Source organism: Lissotriton helveticus, chromosome 9 (assembly GCF_964261635.1).
Source record: "Lissotriton helveticus chromosome 9, aLisHel1.1, whole genome shotgun sequence".
In the NCBI taxonomy this organism is placed as follows: Eukaryota; Metazoa; Chordata; class Amphibia; order Caudata; family Salamandridae; genus Lissotriton; species Lissotriton helveticus.
This window is the reverse complement of record NC_136070.1, coordinates 132801078-132824697: the sequence shown is the minus strand read 5'-3', so window position 1 is coordinate 132824697 and position 23620 is coordinate 132801078. Positions and strand designations below refer to the sequence as shown.

The 23620-nt window shown below is 45.0% G+C and overlaps 1 protein-coding gene across 1 annotated transcript in view; it reads right to left on the bottom strand.

The window, feature by feature from the left end:
- ITPKA (inositol-trisphosphate 3-kinase A) overlaps nt 1-23620 on the bottom strand; it is a 727443-nt gene that overhangs the window by 327003 nt on the left and 376820 nt on the right. The window lies entirely within an intron of this gene.

Genomic DNA, 23620 nt, shown 5'->3' with positions numbered 1-23620 from the left:
AGTGCAGTATGCATTTAGCAGCACAAATCCGGATACTTTAGGAATGTATCTCACCACATTCTACTAGCAGGACGTGTGCAAAGTCGCAGTATAAAGTGCTGTAAGTGATATAAATGGTAGAGGTATTCGATTTCTACATATATAAAGAGTTCACTATGCTAAGCAATTTAATCAGGTGCTAAACTGTCATAAAAAATGCATCATTGGTTGAGCGCCTCGGCAACATCGGAATCCAGGACAAGGCACTGGATTGGATCAGCTCCTTCCTCGACGGAAGAACACAGAGAGTCCGCCTACCACCGTACAAGTCAGAGGCCACTAAAGTCATCTGCGGCGTCCCTCAAGGATCCTCACTGAGCCCCACCCTCTTCAACGTCTACATGAGCCCCCTCGCGGCCATCGCACGCCAACACAACCTCAACATAATCTCCTACGCCGACGACACCCAGCTGATCCTCTCCCTGACCAACGACCCCGCCGCCGCCAGAGCCAACCTGCACGAAGGGATGAGAGAGGTAGCCGAATGGATGACGACCAGCCGCCTGAAACTGAACTCAGACAAGACGGAGGTCCTCATCCTGGGCTCCTCGCCCTCCGCCTGGGACGACTCCTGGTGGCCCCCCGCCCTGGGCACCGCACCCAAACCGACGGACCACGCACGCAACCTGGGATTCATCCTGGACTCCTCCCTCTCCATGACCAGACAAGTCAACGCCGTCTCCTCGTCATGCTTCAACATCCTACGCATGCTACGTAAGATCTTCCGGTGGATCCCCTCCGAGACGAGGAAGACGGTCACCCAGGCCCTCGTCACCAGCCGACTGGACTACGGCAACGCCCTCTACGCCGGAACCACCGCCAAGCTCCAGAAGAGACTCCAGCGGATCCAGAACGCCTCGGCCAGACTCATCCTCGACATCCCCCGACGCAGCCACATCTCCGGACACCTGAGAGATCTGCATTGGCTCCCGGTCAACAAGAGAATCACCTTCCGTCTCCTCACCCACGCGCACAAAGCCCTACACGACCAAGGCCCGAGCTACCTCAACAACCGGATCAACTTCTACACTCCCAAGCGCCTCCTCAGATCAACCAGCCACGCCCTCGCCGCCGTCCCCCGCATCCGAAGAGCGACAACAGGAGGAAGGTCCTTCTCCTACCTGGCCGCCAAGACCTGGAACTCACTCCCGACCGACCTGCGCCTGACCCAAGACCACCTCTCCTTCAGGAAGAAGCTCAAGACCTGGCTGTTCGAGCAGTAACGGCACCCCCCCCTAACCCAGCGCCTTGAGACCCTACGGGTGAGTAGTGCGCTCTATAAATGGCCTGATTGATTGATTGATTGATTGATTGAGTTCATACGATAATTGATTTTCTTGGAAAAATACATTTTAAAATATAAGTGGCCACATAGAAACATACATCTGGGGTCTCTAACTTAAACATCAATTGCATCGCTGTTTTTGTACTACGCGTGTTGTATTTTAAAAAGATGGGTTTCAAGTAAAATGTCCTAAAAGGAGTATAAAAGTTACAAAATAGCAAAAAGTGACAAGTACTCTGTTTGGATTTACCATCACAGGGACAAAAACAGGTACCGGGTTTCTTAATTGCAGGGAATGCCACTAGGTGGTGCACAATTCCCAACCGTAGACTGGTCAGCACAAAACGGTGGGAACTGGTACTAACAACAGTAAGGTAAGTTTGGAAGCCTTCATTGATGTTATATTCCGGACAGAGATTAAACGTACTTTGTTTTACACATCTTTCCATTCTAGTCCCATCTGTATATTTAAGGAATGAGACTTTAAGCTCCCGCTTCGACAACACGGACCCCGTTATTAGATCTTTAAAGATGTTTTGACCGTACAGTGTCTTATACCAATGTTGTATGTGACATAACCAGGGGATATTTGAGCGGCGATCGAGCTTTATGCAATCAGTAATTACATCCTGAGTAAATTTTGTTTCTTCCTTTGCCCAGATTGAGCGCCATAGGGACAAGGGTCGTAGAGCAATTAGATCATTGACATAATTTATGTCAAATTCCCTATGTACTATCTCAATTGAGGCCGTAGCCAGGGCACAAATTAATCGTTTTAAAAACACGTTCTCCTCGCGCTGAATCAAGTTAGCACTCTGGGCATTATATCCCCATATCCCGGCCCCGTATATGGCTGATGTTATACATCTTGAATTGTATATCGACAACATTGAATTCTGCGACCCCCTAATTTAGCAGCAAATCTAAAAACACAACTTGTATTCCTAGCCATTTTAAAAAGGACACTTTTTTGTTCACTGGCCCATCTCCCATCTCCTGAAAAAGTGATGCCTAGGTAACAAAAACTCCTGACGGATTCTAATCTCTCCCCATCTAAAAAAAAGGGCCTGCATTTTCTTGGTTTCCTGCCACATATCATTGTAACCGTCTTTCCTTTATTAATTTTCAGCTTCCTACTTTCAGTAAATATGTGGAACCTATTGATTAGATGTTGCAATCCATTTTGGGTCCTGGAAAGAAGGACCGCGTCATCCGCGTACAAGAGGATTGGGATTGGGTTACCATTAATGATAGGTGCATCTGCATTAGTTTGTCTTAAAATTTGGTCTACTTGATTTATAAAAAGGGAGAACAGGTGTGGGGCAAGTACGCATCCTTGTCGGATACCTCTCTTGATTTTAAAAAAAGGAGTGCACTCTCCATCTGTTCCAAATCTGACTTTGCTGGACAGGTTGTCGTACAGCCTGGCAAGGAGATGGATGATTTCAGTAGGGGCACCCATTGCCAGCAAGATAGGCCAGAGCAGTGCGTGTTCCACCAGATCGAATGCTGAACTCAAGTCAGCAAAGCACAAAAATAGATTACCATCTTTGGCTTTAGTGTACTTGCTGACTATTAGTTCCAGGTTCACGCACTGCTCCATGGTTCCCATCCCCTTGCGGAACCCATACTGCACTGGGGATAAGATGTCATTTTCCTCAACCCAGGCTTCCAATCTCACTAATAGGACTCGACTAAGGATTTTAACTGTCGAGTCCAGAAGTGAAATGGGACGATAATTTCGTGCTTCAGACCTGCATCCTTTTTTATAGAGCGGCACAATGATTGATGCCCCCATGTTATTGGTAGAGTATCTTCTACGGCCGCGTTAAAATAACGTGTCAATATTGGCGCCCATAGAGTCATTTCGTGTTTATAAAAGTCCATGGGTACCCCGTCAGGGCCAGGTGCTTTGCCACCCTTACTATTTTTGATTGCCTCTGTGACTTCATTTAAAGTTAAAAAATAACTGCATTTTCTGCCATTTGAGTCATGGTGCTGTATCAACACTTAAAATAGACCCATCTTGATTAAAATCAGAGTTAAAAATCCCAGGAAAATGGGCAATCCATGCGTGGCAACTGACGTGCGAACTAATTTCAGGAATATTATCATTCTTTAAAAAGGGACCATTTACAGTTTCCCAGAATAATTTGTGATCTTTTGCTTCTGCAGCCATATCCAATTTCAGCCAAGCATAATTTTGCAACTCTTTTTTTCTAGATGCTAAGGCAGTCTTATAATTAAGTCGCTCTTCTCTGATTTTATCTTTATCTCTTGGTTTAACATCGAGCGCTATTTTTAGCTTTTTTAGTGACTGAGCACAGTGCTTGTCAATCCACGCAGCTTTATTCCTCTTAGGCTTTCTATTTCTTGCAACCAGGGAATTCTCAACAGTATTGGTTATTTGCAAAAAATTAGAAAGTAAAGTGGGCGCGATCACATTAGGTGCTAAGCAATAGCCTACCTCTCTACTACATTTGCGGATAGTATCCACCATTAATTTATTGGGGTCTATTTTGGTCCACTTGATCCTCATGCCATTTGGTCTCTCAGCCATAATCCCTTGGATGGGTCTACCATACACATTAGTTTTTGGGCCCCAACCCATTAATTCCATTGATATACTATTGTGATCACTCACTGGCTGCTCTATTACCCAGACATTGGAATAGAGAGAACCATTGGACACCGGGATATGGTCAATGTTTGAGTGGGCATCTCTCCCTCTAAATGTTGGGCACTTCTCATTATTTTTATTCTTTGTACATTCTAGTAGTTCCAGATCTAATTTAGCTACCAGATTGTTCAATGCACTTCCATAATAATTGTGGGGGAAATGATTAAAGATAGTGCTATCGCCACCAGGGTACTCCTCTCGATGTCCACAAATCCCCTTCTGGGCGTGACTACATGCTTTGATATTAAAATCTCCTGCCCAGAGTATTACAGGGCATTTGCTTGATAATGCAAGTGTTTCTTCTAATGCCCGCTCAACATCCGATACAATCATGCCCCGATTGGGCCCCACAATATTATTATAAAAAATCACAATTACTAAATCCCTACATTTGCTATGCGTCAATCGCAAAACTGATGCATGCTCACCCACCTCCACATATCCCCCAGTACTGAATTCCGTTAATTTAGTGGATACCAAAGTCAATAAACCGCCCTTTGCTCTGCCTGCCTTGGAAGCTACTGCTGCCACACTATAGGAGGTATATCCTTCGACTTGTATTTGGTCTCTATGCCACGTCTCTTGCAGACATATTATGTCGTAACCCTGTATGATGAAGTTATCCCAGAACGGAGTAGTTAGTTTAGCAGCAATTCCCGCTATATTCCAAGTGGTGACCTTTAGAAAGTCGCCGGGGTTGCCTTGTGTAACCTCAGAATGGTCAATCAGTAACGGTGTTCCTAGACTCACGTTCATATTTATATCTGTAAGTGTGGTTACATTTGGCATAATTACATCGTTATTTTTACATTGTTCAATACTAGTCATATTCAACACAGTTGCATCTTCTACCCCACTTTGACCCCCTGGCCCTTGTTCAGTTGTAGCTATTTCACCAGATGCAGTAGGTTCAGGATGTAGTACCATAAATGATACATTCAGTCAATCGTTCTCCTCTAATGAGTTAAACACCTGAAATCTATTGCAGATCGGAATTGTGAAATTGTCATATACATTATACAATGGTGCTGGTATAGAGGGTACATTGGGGTTATTGAGATGTACAGTTCTAGGATGCTGGAAAGACTGCGTTGTGATTTGTCTTCCTGACTGGTTCCTATAGAAATAGTCAAGTGGGAACAACGTGATGTTAAATTCATGATTAGATGGTATAGGTGCATTTAGAATCGAGTCTCTCGCCCATTCAGTAGCCCTGTAGTTTATAACTATACAGTCCCAATTTATCTCCTTTTTACTTGGTCCCACCTATCCTACCCTCTGTGTGGACATAATCTGGTTTGCCCCTCGTGTTGGAAATCCACACTTTTTCACGAGCCAGTGCAAGGTTTTGTTTTTCAGGGTTTCCTGATTTTCAAATTGGGTGGGCTGCAGTTTGGGGACATTAGCAAGGATAGCTACATACGGTTTACATTCCGGTGGAAGATTAATCGTAGCAGGGATGATATTGTTAGTGTGGCGCCTAGGTGCTGGCAAGTTCTCGATGTTATGAATGGGGCCACCTGTCTCCCTTTGTCCCGCAGCAACTTTCTGGCCAGTTGTTACATTTGGGGCAATGGTGGGTAACATTTTCGTTCCACTTGTGATTGCTACCGAGGTCGCTACCGTAGTGGGCATACTAGGGACTCTAGTTGCACTACTTGGCGTGTTTTTGCTCGGTCTCCCAGTTGGTGCATTAGTTGTAGATGACTTGACTTGTGTGCCCAGATGTTTTAAAATATCTAAGTTGGCTATGCCCAGTTTTTCCAAGTTCTCCACTTTTTTACTCAGAGATTCTAAAATTTCAGTCACTGGTGCAATATATGATTTTATCATATTCTCTAGATGTTGCGCCAGTCCCTCTATATTAGTTGGGGTTAAATTTTCCTTTGAGCGTTTATTTCCGCTACGTTGTAATACCTCTCCCTCCCTTCCATGGTCTATTGAAGTTTGGGTTACTTTTTTTCTTTTGCATCTACATTTCTTGCCCAGCTTATTGACTACCAACAATTTCCTACTGTGAGTGGGTTTCCATTTGGGCCGGGTAGACCCGTGGTTGATGGCACTACTTGACAAACTGGTGTTAGTTGAATCAGCAATAGGGATAATATCATTGATGTCACAGCCATCCATCTCCCCTATGTCATTAGGCACATCATTCAATGTTGTAGGTTGGGGTATGTCACTTGTTATCACATTGGGTGTTAATGAGAATCTACTCTCCCTAGCAGAAAACACAGTAGGTTCTAAAGGTTGCGGTACATCAATCTGGTTTGAACCATTCCCTGGCAGACCAGCAAAAGATTGTAATAAAAGCGAGTCATGTGATAATGTTGTTACATTTGTAATATTAGCAAGTGAGTTTGCTACTTGTGGTGATTGAGTTATTAAGCACATGCTAGGTGGTAAAGATAGTCTTCTTTCAGTGTTTTCATTTGCATTCACAACAACCCCAATTGTTTGCTGCAGCATTCTATCGATAGCAGTTAGGGTAGGTAGTGGGGTTGGCGCCAATGTTAATTTTCTGGTAGTAGATTGTGTATGCATAGGGGTCTTTTTGGCCGCAGCCCTGCTTTTAGCCTCCATCAGGGCTATCGCTGGCCACTACCTGTTACCCTCAAGCGTGAGAAGGGGTTACCTTACTTGGTGTGATGACAAAGCCAATGGGGGTGGCCCAGCCCAGTCTCTTTCAGTCTCTGAGGGCCTCGGAGGGCCCGCCCTTTGCCCGGGCTTCGCCCGGCTCGTCCCGCGCGCGTCCTCGCGGGACGAGGGTGCACTCGATGATTTATGCGCCTCCTAGCGCAGGCTGATGACGGAGGGGGCGGGGTCCCAGGTCCAAGGCTGCTGGGGGTTGAAGTCCTGACCGGCGGAGCCAAGCCCGGCCAGTCAGGAAGTTGGTTACTGCCCTCCTTGCAGCTCGGCGGAGCAAAGGCCGGCCGCCACCCACAGGCAAGGGATCTCCAGAACGCCCCAGCGGAGCACAGGTCAGAGCAGCTCAGCCGGCGTTATTTACCCCCAAGATGGTCACTGAAGCATGCGCATGCATTAAGACACATGCAAGTGGGAGGGTATTGATGCACCAGTGGCCATTATAGCATTTTTTATTTATTGTTTAAACATGGCCGATGGGCATTTTAGAGCATAAATTAACAGTAAAAAAGAATCTGCACAGCAGCACAAAAAAATGCAAAGAGCAGCTCTTATTGCTGATTTGTCCTTCTAAAAATACTACAATGACAAAAGCCTTTTACCACTTCAGGCACAGTATTGCAGCTTTGGATTGCTAAAATACAATCCAAGCCAAACTTAAATGAATAAAAGCAACTCCTGACATATGTTTTGCTCTAGTTAGATCTAGTTAGAGGTATAGCTTTGTGCAGATAAAAGGAAGACCCAGAATAAGTTAAGACAATTTAATTTCAAGACAAAAGACTTTGGGCCATATGTAGGTAGCTTAATACCGGCCGGTAACGACCGAAAATCAGTGTATTTCCGGTTACCGACCGGTATTTAGCTTTTTCTAATGTAGGTGGCTGGATTTAAGGATTCGGTAATTTACCGATTTGGTAATTTAAGGAATCAGTAAATTACCGAATCCTTAAAATACAGAATCGGTAAATTACCGAATCCTTAAATCCTATGTAGGGAGCACTCAAGTAAGTGCATTTTTGATTTAAGGATTCGTTATTTACCACCAACTACAAGTTGGTGGTAAATATTGAATACTTTTCAAAAAGCAATTTTGTGCTTTTTTAAAAATGCCTGTGGCAGACATACATGCCCTTAGGGCATGTATGTGCGCCACATGTGCACACATGCACGATTCAGGGGTGCAACAGGGTGTCAATGTGACACCCTGCTACCCTTGAATATGCTCCCCCTATTACCGATTCGGTATTTACCGAATCGGTAATAGTGAATGGCTTCCCATTCATTCCTATGGGCCTCCAGGCCCATAGGAATGAATGGGAAGCCATTCACTATTACCGATTCGGTAAATTCCTTTCCTATGGGCCACCAGGCCCCTAGGAATGAATGGGAAGGTATTCCTTATTACCGATTCGGTAGATACCGAATCGGTAATAACTAATATTACCGAATCGGTAAAAATTACAGATTTTTTTACCGACATACTATTTACCGATTCTTAAATACAGAATCGGTAAAATTCGGTATTTAGGAATCGGTGAATAGAAATTACCTACATCAGGCCCTTTGTCACTATCTAGCTCGGCATGGATGCCACTGTTCTAATCCTATGCCTAAAAACTCTAATAGAGAACCAGACATTTGAGGTGAGCAGACTCAGCGTGTCAGTGATGTTGTAGGGTGCTCCATAAAGGAGTTGCTCTCCATCTAAACTTGAGAACTCTTCAGAGGCACTTGCTTCTTTTTTTCATTATTTATGCAGCAATCTAAGCCTGAAAGGGTATTGTCTTCACTTATACAGAACCTGACTAGAAACATAGAAAAATTGAAAAGTCCTGGCTTCAGGTTATGACTTCAGGATCCAGCCGCAGGACCAGATTGGCAGACTGAATTACAGGTAGAAGAAATTCAGAAAAGTATCACAGAGTACAGACTAGCCAAGTGCTCATGCAGCACATTTTGTTGCCACCGCTATCTTCACTAATAAACGCCTACGGTTAGTGGCGTAATTTACAGAAGGCCGGTTAGCCATTTCAGAATTTGTAACCTAGCACTACCAACTCTTGGTTCATGATTTACATCAGTTTCAGAGATAGCTACAGTATGCATGACTAGCTGTATAATAAAGTGTTTGGAAATTGCCACAAGGCAATGAATTTGGCATGCATGTAAAGCTTGAGACAGATAAATAAGTATAAACAGGATTTTAAGTAGAGGTGTGTGAAATTTGCATAATTTGCATTTACCTTATTACGCAAACTTTTGTGAAAATTAAACAAAATTACTTGCAATTCAGTAAAGTGCAAAACTATCTTTTTGTACTACATTGTATTGAAAAATGCATCCTTGCATCCATTTTGGACACAAGAAAGCATTTGATGCTAAAAAAAAGTGCAAACTACACAAGTTCTGCAAACAGCAGTAGCTTGTGTTCTGGTTGTTCGCTTTGTTTTCATGTGTGTACACTAATTTTTTGCCACAAACAGTATCTAATTATGGAATGTGTCATAATAGGGTAATTTCAGGAATTTGACGTAACAAGTGTAAAGCGAAATCACTGAAATAACACAATACTAGGTCAGTGTAACCGAAGTTTCTCATTTTTTCCAATTTTAAAGTGAAATCTCCCATTTACTAGGCTCTGGTCTGTTAATTTAGTGAGTCACGTGTAAGAGAATCCTCTATCTTTTCACTCTCGTCCTTATAGTTATTCTGTATGAAGCCTGGACTTCAAACAATACATTGCAAAGGAAAGCCAGGATAGAATAAACTACTCACACTTGACATGGGGTGATTATAAATCTCTGACCAAAGCATAGGTTTAAACGGCAGAAGAGTTTACACTGACATGTATCTGCGGTTCTGTGCTCTATTGTTTATTGAGTCTCCAAACTTTCAGGCCAAATAATTCTAAAAGGAGTATGAAGGAAACATGCCCAGTGTGACCTTTGTCCATGGGAATGGCTAGTGGTGGCTCCTATGGAACGGGGGTGGTGGAAATGGTGGGACAGTGGATAAAAAAATATAATTTACCAGATTACAGCTGCAGCTTCTCCTCCATCCTCTTCTCTTCCTGGCTCCCGGCAGCACACAGGCTTCCCTAAGCCAATCACGATGCTGCCACCAGCTTGACAGCAACGTTGTGATTGATTGAGCGGCCTGTGTGGCCACTCAGCCAGTGCCTGGGAGCCTTGGGGCTGCTCTCCACCTGGCTGTGCAACGCAACCAGATGGAGAAATGCTAAGTGTGCATGACTGTTTGGCCGGCCCAAGACGGCCGGCCAAACTGTCATGAGCCCTTATAGTGCACCAACCACTCCTCCTCCCTGTGACCCGAGCCTTGCCCCACCCTAACCTTGCTCCGTAGCATGTACGTAAAATGATAGTAACGTTATTATAATTTTATTTTGCATTTTTCCGCTGCTTTAAGAGCAGTGGGGCAACGCTCCTCCGCCATGGCGGCGGATCCACAGCTGGGAGTGGCCCTGACTTGGGCGGGAAGGCCCAGCCCAGAATCTGGCACGAGGAGGATATGACAGCACAGACCCTGCTATTCTTCACTATGTGCCAGACCTTGATCTATACTGGTCAGCCCTAGACATCTTGTGCGAAGGGTGAGTAACCATTCTGGATCCCAATACACATGCTGTAATTTAGTGCTCTGTGTCTGCTCTGCGCTTTAGGGTCTCACTATGCCTACAGTAGGTCAGGTGGCACCCGCAAAAACACACAACACAGCAGAAATTAAACTGACTAGTGGTCAATCAGCCCTGCAGACCATGCGGTCTCTCCCAACTCTACATGCCTATGACCATCACGGACCAGATGACCCTGAGCAGAGAACCCCAAAACCACTCTGCATTTTTAGAGCTGACATAAATATAACTTTGTATTTTTATTTTATTGCTTTTTTATATCCCTGTTGCGGTCTAATATTCAGTCCAAAGGTTGGCATTACAGAAGGAGGGGTGAAGGGAAGACTGAGATTAAGTGCAGGTCAAAATTGCTATCAGATGAGGTGAAACCTCAGCAGTTTTCTGAACTTGAGGAAAGTGTCTTCTAATCGGAGGGATACAGGAAGTAGTTCCAAAGGGCAGAGCCTTGAGAACAAACTGATCTGCCACCACAACATTTGTTTCTTTCTCGGTGAATTATTAAAGATATTATGATTCATAATATGACTCACCTAATCTCCCTGCCATTGAAGCCTACGCTATAGCTCTTCCCCTCATCCCTCTGGCTTCCCACTGCACCATTACAGATCTTGTTCCCCTTCATTGCTCACAAGTCACGGATGACTACTTAAGAAACCAGACGTAAAAAAAAATCTCTTAAAAAAACAAGCATTGGCAAAGCCAAGAGGTCTGATGTTGTCCGACAGCCATTAGGCAATTCTTGTTTTGTTTTGTCATAGGTTTTGCAAAATGTTATTGTTTGGAAACCTGCTGGACATTAGTCAATCTAAAAAATAAAAAAAACATTGACGTAATGCAAAACATTATTTTGCCAGAGTACTCCCTGGCACTGAAGGGAACTACTTTATGTGTGGACCTGATCCTTTTGAAAGGGCTCCCTGCTGTAACTCATAGTGAAGTCAGCCAATGGCTAAAGTGGGGTGACATGTTCCCCTCTGATGCATGCTCAAGTGTGTTGAAGAAAAATGTGATTGACACAACCACAGACAAATGGATGTATGACGATATAACGCATACTTTTACTCCGCAGACCATTACAACGCGACTTTTACTCCGCATACCGTTACAACGCATAGCGCCTTGGGGCGCTGGATAGGGGTAAGTATAATTTACTATTCTAACTCCAGTCCCCGTGGACCCTAGGGAAGGTGTTGGATAGTAAATTATACTTATCCCCTATCCTAGAGCGCCCCCCAGCGCAATGCGTTGTAATGGTATGCGGAGTAATGGTCGCGTTGTAATGGGTCTGCGGAGTAAAAGATCCGTTGTAACGGGTGTATACCCAGACAAATGGATGGCGTGGGACTGAAAGGAGAAAACCCCAATAAGTAACAAAGTAAAACATAATTTTAATTAACTCAAACCTTTTTATCGGAAAATATGTGGGGGCTAAGAATGGTAATCTTCACCTTGTATACGTGGACCTCTCCGCAGCATTCGACTGCGTGTCTCACTCAAAATTATGGTCAATCTTAACTGAATTGGGTGTTGACCAACCCTTGGTCACATTTCTACGTGAACTGTACTCTGGCGCCTCGGCAAGGGTGAGATATGGGACCGAAGGTGATCTCACATCGTCATTTGCCATTTCAAGGGGAGTTAGACAGGGCTGCGTACTGGCTCCCTTCCTTTTTAATCTTTATACTAATGGCCTGGAGTTGGCTATGTTGGAAAGGAGCCAGGATCTCCCTACATTAGCCCATCGTCCTATCCCCGCATTATTATATGCGGACGACTCCGTGATAATGGCAAGAACCCCTAACCAGCTGCAGCACCTTCTTAACAACTATTGTAACTTTATGTCTTCTCTGGACCTAATGGTCAATATGAAAAAGACTTTTGTTATGCATGTGGGCAAGCGGTTAAAGAAACCCAAACCGATTGTTATTGCCAATGATAAGCTGGACTGTACTAACACCTATTCCAACCTAGGCATTCTCTTCGACAGTAAAATGTCCTGGAGGCAGGCTATGTGCACTAGGAAACTATTGTTTCTACGAGCCATCACTGCCTTGGTAGCCTTCGGAAGAAAGCTTGGTAAGCCCCCCAACCCCCTGAAGAATAACTGAAAATGTATTACGCCAAATGCCATAGTGTGGCAGTATATGGAGCGGGGGTCTGGGGCTATGTCGCTGCAGACGCTCTTCATGTTGTAGAAAATGCCTTTATTAGGTATGTATTGGCAGTTCCTAAAAGTGCCCCAAATTACGGTAGCCATATTGAGTCGGGTATGGACTATATTACTGACAACATCAAAATCCAGCCCATTCTCTTATGGCACCGAGTTTGGACCACGGAGCAGTGTCATCTTACTCGTTCCCTTATTATCGACTGTCTGGGTTTGGCATACTGGGCCAAAATTTCTTGGTTGGCCTATGTGAACAATTTCTTGGTGGACTTAGATCTGTCTCTGTATTTTCTTGAGCCATTAACTATGTTAAACATCTCTAGGAAAAACTTGAAAATGTTATGTTTATCACATTTAAGGGAGTTGCGTTTATCTCACGAAATCAGCAAGCCCTCTAATATTCAGATATTAACTGTTCAAACTACTCCAGGCATCCAACTGTACTTAAAATATCACCTGAATGCACATGAAAAATATCTTCTTACAAGGTTCAGTTTTAACACTTTCTTTCGTATGATTTCTTTTCCGAAAAAACAGGACTGGTCTAAATCTATTATTAAATGCCCATGTGACGACTTTTCAGACCAATCCACAATTCATGTTACTCTATTCTGCAGGTTTTACAATTGCCTCGAAAGCGCTGGATTATTCCTCTTCTCTCATTCATGGGCCTGAGATCTTGTCGTCCCGCTTTCCTGGCTTTGCAATATTTGGATTCTGTATTCATTGCCAAATGTGTAGCATGTTTTCTTAAAATGTGTATAAACTACCGACGTAATCACGATTAATTGGCTTTTTTAACGTATTAGCATTTTAATATCAAATCCTCTGTCTTTTTAACAATTTTAACAAATAGTAATCTTTTTCCTTATATAAATGTTTCTCGGAAAAATTCCTACTGTTGACTAAATGTTATAAATTGTATGCTGTATTGTACTTTTTAGGGTTCCTACAAAATTGTGGCAACCGAATAAAATATATATTTTTAAAAACAAAAAAAAACTCAAAAAGGTCTTGCTAACACACACCAAAAATAACTCCTTGTTGCGCCATTGGCTGCCAGCTTCTGCCTTTGAGATGGAAAGAAGGAAAGAAAGCAAGAAAGAAAGAAAGAAAGAAAGAGGGGTAGCAAGAAAGAAAGAAGGAACAAGAGAAGTTAGACTTGTAAGATGAAAAGAAGGCAAAAAAACAAAGAACAAAGAAGACAGCAAGAAGGAATAAAAGAATGTAGGGACAGAATGCAAGATAAAGGGAAAGAAGAAATGGAGGCAAGAAAGAAGGAAAGAGAGGAAAAGAAAGAAAGAAAAGAGAAAGGAAGGAAGAAAAGAAAAAAAGGAAAGAAAAAAGAAAGAAAGAAGAAAGCAAGAAAAAAGGAAAAAGAGCAAAACCAAGAAAAAATAATAGAGGGAAAGAATGCATGAAAGAAGAAATGAAAGAATAAAGAAAGCAAGCTAGAAGGAAAGAATGAAAGACAAAATGAAGGGAGAAAAATGAAAAGAAAGAATGAAAGAAAAAGAAAATCAAGAAAGAAAGAAGGAAAGAAGCAAGAAAAGAATGAAATAAAAATAAAAAAAAAGAATGAATAAAAAAAGGAAAGCAAGAAAAAGTAATGAAGGAATGAAAGAAACATGAAAGACCGAATGGATGAATGAAAGAAAAAAGAATGAAGGAAAAGAAAGAAAGAAAGATAGAAAGAGACACGTGTTACATGTGGAGGGCAGGAGGGCGGAACTGTGGGGGGACAAGTGGTGGCCCGTTGAACTGGGGCCGGTCCCTCTCCCGGTCACTGAACTTAAGAATTTGGGAGTTTGGATGGACCCTGCTCTTAGTTATGAGGGCCATTCGAAGAAAATCGCGGCCTGCTGTTTTGGTATCTTGCGGTCGCTGAGGCCCATTCTTAAGTTCTTTGACCGTGGCACCAGGCAGCTGATAGTCCAGGCCACGGTATTATCTCGCCTGGACTATGCAAGCTCGCTTTTGGCAGGGACCAATGTGGCTGAGACCACCCGCCTCCAACGCGTGCAGAATGCTGCGGCGAGAGCCATTGTTGGCCTACCCCGAACGAGTTCTGTCTCGGGAGTCTTGAGATCTCTGCACTGGCTCCCCATCAAATCACGCATCCAGTTTAAGGTGTTGTGCTTGGCGTTTAAGATCTTGAGGGGAGTAGGTCCGCCAATTCTTGCTGATCTCCTGTCGTGGTATGTTCCTTCCCGCGCTCTGAGATCGGGAAGTCAAGCGCTCGCTGTGGTCCCCCGATACAGGCTGTGTCGGGTTGGTGGGCGCTCTTTCCGGGTCAGGGCGGCTGAACTTTGGATGACCTTTTGGCCTTCCGCAAAGCATTGAAAACTTTCCTTTTTAAATAAATTCCCTTTTATCTGTGTTGTGTTTCTGCTAACTGTTGCACATTGCCTGCCATGCGCCAGGACGCCCCTTAGCTGGGGCAGCTGTGCGCAATACAAATGTGCATAACATAACATAACAAATTAAACACAATAAATGCTGGTTTTCTTCCTGGGCAAAAGTTATTAAATTACCTTTGGTGACATTGAGCTCAGAATAAACATGTTCTCAAGAATTGTCTGCTTATGAATTCACATAGTAATCTGTTATGCAGTGAAATACCAGCAGTCAGATAAAGGACACCCCAAAAGGAATTTAGAACAGCATTGGCCAGAGACAGGAACTCATAAAGTGTGGAATGTGGCCTGTGCCATCACCTGGCTCACTGGTATAAAGCGTCCTGCTGCATTTGCGCAGAATGGAACCAGGCAGTGTGTGGATGTGCTCTCCGAGAATGAGCAAATGCAGTTACTCAAAGTGAAGTTATCCAGTGGCTGAAGTGGGCAGAAGCAAAATATGAATGACACACAGACCAATGGATGAAGAACGCTGGCTGAAAGCCCCTTTAAATAAGAATATTGCACATATGTTATTTTTTAAATTAAAAAGACTTGACTAACGCCAGAACTAATGACTGCTGTGGATAACAAAATCACCAGCAATAGATTGTGACATTCTCTCCACCTTAACGCCACACTACAGGTCACTCTACAGTCACTATGTAAATTTGAAAGAACACTGGCCTCTGCAGATTTGAGGATAATCGGCGTTTGCAGTGCACATTATCCACAGTTTCACTTCGACAAAGGAATCTGTGTCTCAAGCTTAATAAATGTCTTATTTGATGTGCACAGAAATCCCCATGGAATGGGAAAATCAGAGATATCATGTCAATTGTTTCAGGAAAACATATTTTGGCGTAACATAAATATAAAATTAAAATTGCAATTGAAGATAATTAAAGAGCAGGAGGCCGCCCTGCCTGTCCCACTTTAGAGTGCTGTCCAGTGCATTCCTTACTTTCCCAAATGGTTTGTTTCTAGGGTTTTACCAGGTTTGGTTTTAATCTCCGTGTGGGCAGAAATCAGGAACTGTGGTGCAAGAACATATCAAGTGAACAATGAGTGGGCAGGCTCCAAGACAAGGATGTGGATGTCCGAAGAAGAGACATTTCCTCCTTTCTTTTTAAATGAAAGGCTGCAGATCAGCAGCTGACCCTGGCTTCCTGGCCCGCATCAAACCTTCAGTGTGTGGACAAGTTAATGGCGGGCTGCAGTACGAGTTAATGGCGGGCTGCAGTACAAGTTAATGGCGGGCTGCAGCTGTGATCTTCCAGCACCTTCAGGGAGAGCTAAGGAAGCAGAGCATGTCTGACAAGACTTCGAGGGCCTCTTTATTCTAACTGGGAGGCAGCAGAGCCCTGCACACGTGGGCCTGAGGGTGAGGGGACGGTGGAATGGAATATTCAAAATGCTGCATTTTGGCCCATATTTAGTAGAGAGGTGCAGAGGCGATCTTGCAATGTATAGCTTGAATTTATTTAACATGTATAGGCCTACATGTGCATTGCTAAGATACCTGCGTTATGCAAAGACATGTACAACTTGATTTAGTTAGGGGCATGAGTCAAATCACCGGAAGAGACATTTCACAATTCAGAGTGGGAGTGTCTGCACAGCAAACCAAGGATTTATTTGAATCAGTTTCACATTACACTATAGGCCAGGTGGATGGCAATGCTGTGCTTTGCAAATTCTGTGGCCCGACAAGAGCCCCGCGCTCACTGTGCCACATGAATGAAGCAGGTTCCTGTGCCAAGGTCTAGGCCGTACTGAGCCTAACTGATGTTCCTGTCTGGAAGGGACTCGGCCTAGGAAGCTGCTTCGGACTGCCCTTACCGGAGCAGGAAGAAGACTGGTTTGCACATGCCTAGTCTCTACAAGGCAAATTGAAAGGGGATTGAGGCAAAACAGATTGCACCTATTTTTAGTGGAGTAGTATGTATTTGGATGCACAAGGTGCTAGGGAACGGAGACTCAAAACCCATACATCCCCTGAGATACACAAAATCTCCTAATTCCAAAACAGCATAGTGGTCCAGCACACTTAATTTCGATTAACAAGTCGATTAACAAACATATTTAACTGAAGTGATCCTTAGTTCATTTAAAACATTTAACCCCCAATCAAATATCAAAACAGAAATGGCAATTTCAGCAGGGTTTGTTCTTTAAGGTCTTTTATTGGAGACTTATTTTTTCAGACAGATTAAAACCGTAGCCAAAGCGTTTCGTCCTCGCGGACTTCTTCAGGGCAAAAACAAGACACTCTTTTTTGATCCTCGTTGGATTTTTTACGTTGTGCTGTGTCTCTGTAGTCAGGCAATTTAATGTTTTATCTGTTGTCTCGTTGGATTGGTCTGACGGGTAATCAAAGTATTTAATTTCCGTTCATATCCCAGGTTGTCCATGAAAGTGATATTACTGGTCACGTAGCAAGAATAATCTCAATATTAATATCATTCCATTAGTGAAATTCAGAGCTGAATTCTGGCTGGCGTGGTAGCGTGGCATCCAATGTGCCTGGTATCTGTCTAGAGTGGCACACTGGGTGAAAGAGGTCCGAGAAATCCCCAGTGGATGACATCAGTCCATGCATTCCATCTATCACTTTGTTGCCCGCTTGCGTTCCAGTGCTTTACAAAGGACCATGTCAGGAATATTGCACTATTCCTGACAATCCGTTGGGGCACATCCTAAATTCCCCCCCGCCTCGTGACCCCGCTGTAACCCTCATCTGTGTCCACGCAGCTGACATTCATCCCCCTCTTTCCCATCCGCGGCTACGACGTTGAAATGCAACATCCGGGTACTTTCATGCTTCTGGCCACTGCAGAGTGATGTACCCCACTGACCGATTGATTCACTCAGTTGTTCCGGACCACTGGGATTGTAGTTACTGAATACTATACTTCTAATCTATTTAAAGCGCACAGGTGCAGCACAGGCTGCGCACTCCAGATCACGACAGAGCTATTTGCCAGAATCCACATTTTAACTGACAATTGCAAAGAATACATTTTGAACCAACTGCACTGCCCGGATTTTTGTGAAAATCTCGGAAACAACACTGTACAGGTACCACACTGCGGATGCAACAGGTGCAGCGGCACCGGGGCACTCGGGAAAGCAATTATGGGTGCATTTTGCTACCAAACTCTGGAGATGAGGGCTCATTTGCCTTCCTTGTATGAGTGCCCAAGTCACTGAGAGAGCGCAAACTGACCTAAATGTATGAGTGCATCACACTTACCCGTAGTAAGCACAAATCATGAGGAGAAATGCCATGAGTGCTAGTAGTATCTGCAATTATATTCTGAATGTATAGCTAATGTAGAGATTTAAGTAGAAGTGGAACTAATACAGAAATGTGTGACACTATATGATTTTATTAGATGTGATTATTCCTGAATCCATGTCGTGTAGCTGCTACAATGTAAGATGGCATGTGGTTAAACGCAGAACGTGGTAGGCCTCAGGGCCAGAGCTAGAAGGGAAGGGGAAGGTGTTTCTTTCCACGACATAGATTGAACTAATGTTTTGGTCATTGCATTAATGGGCCATGATTTATAGATGTGTTTACTGAATAATAGAATAAGAGTATTAACATGCTTTGATTAATGAAGAAGTTGAATGCTATAATCATTATGAGAAATGTTGTAGGCCTGAAATGTTTTAACATTGATTTACACGTATTGGTCTGGGCCGAGAAATGTTGCGAACCTTTTTGGAAGTCTATGAGAGTTGGGTTCTTGGCTGCAGATGTCTGTCTGCAAGAGAGAAGGGAGGATCCGATTATAACTAATATGAATAGAGGTCTGTTCAGTAGACGGCCCAGACATGGAGGAGGGTTCTGGAATGTTTAAGGGGTATCAGCGGGCCGGAGAAGAGTCTGAGAAGCAAGGTCAACTCCAACGTATGAGGCCCAATACAAAGCAGCATGGAAAAAGCCAGAAGCTACACCACGTGAGGGGCGTCTCACGAGGGGCGTCTCAAATGTTGTTGACTGTTTTGTATTAGGGACAGCACCCCTGGGTGGAGTTAGAGCAGATGCCTGAGGACCCTTTAGAGAGCGGATGGGTAGGCAGAGAGGGGTCATGACTGGAGAACTATAGGTTTTCACCAAGAGACTAAGAGTGAGTGACTTCCCTTGGGGGTCATTCACTGCTGACACCTTTTGTTAGGTTGAGACTTGGTTAAGTAGGGATACCATCTAGAGCAGGGTAGGGACAGCCTAACCTGTGTGTTTTCCTCCAACTTAAATGAAGGAGAGATCTCAATATGCGTCAATGCTGATAGCTTTATTATTCTTAGAACTTGTGCTGGTAATTTCCGTTGCTCGTCTGAGGGCTTTCAGAGAGCACATGTATGTAGTTGGACCTGTGTATCTCGTGAATCTCATTCTGAGATGCCTGTATTTGCAGCTTATCCTAACCTTACAATAAACTTTTGAAAGCTAGAAGTTGTTTGTGATCTTTTGGAGCGAGGTCCTTTATTGGGTGAACTAACTTGGTAAGAGATGCACTTTCTTCCCTCAATGACAGGCAACAAAGGTTCAGTCGACCAGATCGAGGTTTAGATCAATAGTGATAAGGTATCGATCAAAATCTCGCCCTTCCAGTTGGTAGCTATAGAGGATGGTTGCCTTCTTGAGGACGGTGACCTAGGCCAGGTTAGCTTACCCCAAGGCCCCTAGAGATCGATGATCGGAAGAACCGCCCGCCGAAGAAGATCCGGATGACGTGAGACAGAAAAAGCAGCAGTATCGGTCGAGAGTGAGTATAAAGGGTCATGCGTGTTAGATTGCGGTGTTTTTGTATTGTATCTATGTTGTAATGTCTGGCGGAGTTGAATGTCTGTAGAGTGACTGTGGAACAGGTTGTGAGCGCGCGCAACCGGTGGAAATCTTAAGTGCAAGGAGAGCTTAAGTGGTTCGGGTGTATCGGACACCCAGAGTAATTGTCAAATAGTGTGAAGGGGGTCATGAGGTACCATTGATCACCCGAAAGACCGAGATAGGGGGAACGTAAGAGTGAGTGCGTGAGTAACGGACGCTGGTCGGAGGTTACTGTGTGTGTAAGCAACCTATCAGAGAGACGATAGACATTTCGTCAGTTGTGTTGACAATTACATATAGACTGTGGACGTACAGTCGAGGGAAGTGACCGCTTGGTCGGAAGTAGTCATTTTTCGGTGTATGAATGAGACGCATGCATGACCGGGAGACGAGTTGAGAAAGGAGGGGTGCTGCTGCGAAGCGGAGAAAAGTGACGTCAGGAAGTGTCGCGCAGTGATTGGCTGACCGGAGAAAGACCGCGCTGTGATAGGCCAGCTAGCAAAGACGTCAGAAAGTGTCGAGCTGGGATTGGCCGACCGGAGAAAGACCGCGCTGCGATAGGCCAAGTTAGCAAAGCCGCGTTAGGATTGGTGGATTGTCATCAGGAAGTAAACAGAGTAGCGAGGCTGGATATTGTGCGCATAATTATGAAGTGTTTTAAATGGCTGAGAGCGGCGTTTAAAAAAGAGAAGCGGGGATCGGATGAAGGGGAAGAAGCCCCGCCGGAGGGTACGCCGGCTCGTTGCATGGCAGTGAATGTTGGGCTGCATACGATCCTTTGGATATCAGAGTGGAGTAAGATTACGGAAGGAAATGAGGAACTGACGTTCCCGAAGTACGGGACGTTCAGATTAGAGGTGTTACATCGATTAAAATCAGTCATGACCTCAATGAGACCCTTGCCTAGACCGACCCAGTTTGAAGCCCTTGATGCATGGATTAGGGCAGCGCATGAAAAAAATATGAACAGACGACAAGAAAGGGTGAAACGATCGGTAAGGGCAGTGCAGGATGCCAGGTGGGATGCGGATGCTAAAAGATGGAGAGTGCATAACATGGAAGTAAATAAACTGTACCCAGTGTTAGAGGTGCCCGGAAATAAAAGCCCCCTAGAAGAGGATGATGAGAGCGAAACAGAGGACAGCCTGATAAACAGATTATTGACAGACAGGCCACCCCCGTATAATAGAGCAGGGGGAGAGGTCGAGCATAGTGAAAGAGGAAAGGGGGGCAATGCAGGAGAGCATGGACCGCTTCCCAGTTCAGAGTGGGATCCTGAGGCAAAGAAAGAGCTGTCCCAGCCTAGTCAGGTGCAACAGGTAGTCGGGAGGTTTGTGGTACAAAGAGCGCCGGAAACGGAGTGCGCCACATCCTACGGATTACCAGCTGCACTACAGGTACCTGTTACCATAGGTCCTATAGTATCGATATATGACCCAGAGAGAGCAAGAGGGGAAGAACGGGTACGGAAGGACGGAGAAAGAGCAGAGACGGCAAGGAGGAACGATACGATCAATTCCCCAAGTCAGATGCCGATACCCAGAGAGTGGAGCACCCCGATGCACACAGCAGGGGATCCAGGAGGGGATCCTGGGGGCCCTAGATGGCCAGTGGATCTGAGGGGATCTGGACGAAAATCCTTTCAAGAGCTAAATGAGTACATGAAGAAGTGGGATGAGGCAGTGGAGGCTCACAAGAGCATCATAGCTGCAGAAGCTGAAAGGGAAAGTCAAGACAGCAGAGCTCGGACTCACTGCGGGGCTGGGGAGAGCAGCCCGGAGTGGGACTGGAGAGAGAGAGATAGTAGGGGAGTCACCCATTGGGCCCGGAGTGGAGATAGAACGGACCTGGAAAACGGGGGCCCCGGGAGTGGAGGGGTGGCGCGCCCAATACTCAGTGAAGGGGAGAGGAGAACGCAAGAGTACAGAAACAGCTTTAAGTGTACCCACTGTGTGCCCGGCACCAGAGAACTGAATGGGAGTTGTGAGAGGTCGCACCATAGTCCCTGTGATGACGGACACGAGCGCAGCCCAGGGAATATGGGGAACCAGGAAGGATCGTATCGGATACTGAGCGATACTAGGCAAAGGGAGAGTAGCGACCAGAGGGAAAATAACAGAGAGGCGTACGGTGAAAGGAGAGAAGAAGGAGAGAGTGGGCAGAGCAAGAGTGGGGGTAACAGGCCCGTGTTCCATCACCTTCCAAGATCGGATGGCCGAGCATGGGACCTGGAGAGATGGGAGCAAGGGAGAGCACTCATTAACTCTCCCGAGCCCAAACGTAGAGCTCGGAGTTGGGATGGTAGGGAGACCAGTGAGCCCCCTTCGAAAGACATATTGCGAGCTGAGATAAAAGCCAAGAGACTCGATGTCGCCAGCTTAAGGTCAGACCTGGATGACATGGTAGATGGTACCCTGCCTTTAGAAAGAATGGAAATGTATGAGCAGGATGAAATACTGTATATGGCAAAGGACATCACTCGAAAAGCGAGAGCAATCCATGAGAAGTTAGTCGAACTAGCAGGCAAATATATGGTGGACCTGTCAAGAACCAAAGCATTACAGGGTAACCACAGGCTACATTATACAGATCGAGACCTAGATGAGAGGAGAACGATCGGGCTGAAAACGCACATAAGGGAACTGATCACTGGAATAAGGACATGGAGGGCACTAGATAAGTGGGAAGAGAGGTGGTCCAAGAAAGGGACCGTCAGGAGAAGCACGCTTGGTACGACACCAGGAAGGCTGCAGGGAATAGAAGCATACCCTTTGCGTGAAGTCGCAAATGGGAATTATGTACATGTCCCTTGGAGTAGGGGAGATTTAGCTGCTTTTACCACCTCCTTCCCCAAATTGCGGGAAAGCCCAGTGGAGTGGTACAAGCAAGTTGAGAGATTTGTAAAAATCTCAAAGGTCCTATGGATAGATCTGAACACGCTGTTTGACATTGTAGTACCAGGAGATCTGTGGACAGCATGCAAGGTTAGCGCTGAGTGGCCCACAACGGAGCCGGAGAGAGATGCTAAGACTAATGGGCCGTCCGAGATTGTGATGGCAAAATTCGAGAGAGTGATGACTTGGCTGAAAGAGAAAGTGCCAATGCAAGACATAGATTGGGTCAAAATAGACCGAACCAGACAGGAACCCAAAGAGACAGTCCACGAATATTATGAGAGATTGCTGAAGGCGTTTAAACAGTATAGCGGCTTGGATGTAATGGATCCAAAAGACATAGGGCAATTTGTGTCCAAGTTCGTCCTGGGACTGAGACCGGATATTAGTTTAATGATTCAGCAACACTTGATTTGTTGGCAAAATAGACCCCTAGACGAAATACTGAGATATGCCAGGTACTGCTGTGATGAGATAGACTCCAAGGCTAAGAAACTAAAAGAAAAATTGATGGTGGTACAGATGCAGGCAGCAGGGAAGGGGGGACAGCAGCAACAGCAGCAAGGAACAGGTACAGGAGGAAAGAAGCAGTATAGTCAGAACAAGGGCAATGAGGAGAGTTCCACCTTTAGACCCAGAATAGACATAGCTGCCTTGAAGAAAACGACTAGGTGCCACCAGTGTAACGAGGTGGGGCATTGGAAACGCGAGTGTCCCTACAATGTAGAGATAGGAGAACAAGAGGAAGAGGAGGAAGAGGTCCAGAGCGCGCCTACGAGAGGGGTGACGCCATACCAGGGAAAGGTGCTCAAAGGGGGGGGGGCTCCTCCCCGAGCCCAGTTCCCGCAACCTCCCCGAGTAGGGAATATGGGTAAGACCTATAGACAGATGCCCCTGTTTGTAGAAGGAGAAGAGTGCTATTATGTGGACCCATTAACCGGACAGAGAGTGGAAAGAGAAGACTGCACCCTCGGGGCAGCCTTGGAGGTGGACCAGAGGGGACCCTATGTCGAAGCAG